The sequence below is a fragment of the Scylla paramamosain genome, chromosome 10 (genome assembly GCF_035594125.1).
Source record: "Scylla paramamosain isolate STU-SP2022 chromosome 10, ASM3559412v1, whole genome shotgun sequence".
NCBI classification, from domain to species: Eukaryota; Metazoa; Arthropoda; class Malacostraca; order Decapoda; family Portunidae; genus Scylla; species Scylla paramamosain.
The window spans coordinates 5,135,656-5,136,912 of record NC_087160.1 but is presented as its reverse complement, the minus strand read 5'-3'; the positions used below and the strand labels follow the sequence as shown (position 1 = coordinate 5,136,912).

At 55.6% G+C, this 1,257-nt stretch overlaps 1 non-coding gene across 1 annotated transcript; it reads left to right on the top strand.

The window, feature by feature from the left end:
* The first annotated feature begins 477 nt into the window (after positions 1 to 477).
* Positions 478 to 559, top strand: Trnas-cga (transfer RNA serine (anticodon CGA)). Its single transcript has one exon. It is a non-coding gene; the product is annotated as a tRNA-Ser (tRNA).
* The last annotated feature ends 698 nt before the right edge of the window (positions 560 to 1,257 follow it).

The window sequence follows — 1,257 nt, the reverse complement described above, 5'->3', positions numbered from 1 at the left end:
CAGATGAAGGCTTCCCTGGGGCGCCATCCCACTCTCACCATTACCTCAGCACTGCCGCCCTTGCCGCCTCGCCTCGGTGGCCCGCAGGGGCGTCTTGCGGTCGGGGGCCATTCTTGTGCCGCAGATCAATCGAGACATGAAATTCTGTCTCTTTGAGCGACTTAGCGGACTTAATGTGGCAAGACGCAGAGCCTGGAGGCTGGAAACTGTGTGGTTGTGAGTGGCGTGGGTGAGGCTGGCGGGGCGTGGATGGCAGTGAGGAGGGTGGTGTGGGCGAGGCGGCAGGGTCAGAGTGGGGGTGTGTGAGTGGTTGTGTGCTGCAGGAACACTTAAATACCTGTTAGTAAAGCCCCTCTTTCTCCAAATAACAGCAGCAACAGACCTTATCTATAGCAGTGCACCACACACTGATAACGTGTCGCCCGAATCAGGTGTCACGCGATGAGTGTGCCGCAGGCTTCCGCTGCTATTGGTATGGCTGCGGTGTCCGAGTGGTTAAGGAGATGGACTCGAAATCCATTGGGCTCTGCCCGCACAGGTTCGAATCCTGTCCGCAGCGACGAATCTTTTAGTGACTAAAAGGAGTGAATGGGCGACGGTGACACCCTACAGTGCGTGGTGGCGAGGACCGTGCTGGCGCGGTGCACGTGGCGCTGCTGTGTGCTGTGTGTGCGCCTGAATACGCACACCTGTCACGCCTGAGTGGCAGCGCGGCAGAGTGCCAGCAGCAGTACTGGGCGGGGCTGGGCGGGACGTGGTGGAGCCCTGGGTGGATAAGGTTACTACCGGTAATTTTATCGTCTTCATGCTGACCGCTGCGACGCCCCTCCCTCGGGGACAGGCTGGGTTCGGTGGGGGGAGGGGGGGAAGGGATAATGTTACAACACGCAGTACTTCCGGGGAAGATGGAACGTGCCGCCTGTGATGGTGGTGCAGGTGATGTTTGCTATGTGGTGGCGATGGTGGTGGAAGTCCCCGTATTAAATGCTGTTGGTAATACTGGTGGTTGTCTTAGCAGTAGTGATGATGGTGGTGGATGTGATGGTGGTGTAGTGATGAAGGAAGTGAAAGAGTTCAAAAGTCATTTCCACGACCCTCATTCACCTTCAAACCTCCTTAACCCTTTACACGCCCTCCATCCTTCTCTGAACACTAACCAGGCACTCTGCGTAGCACCCCTGACGTGCTGAATGCGTTATATTAAAATAACAGACCTCGAATACGTTTGGTTATATGATTATTATTATATTTGACCTT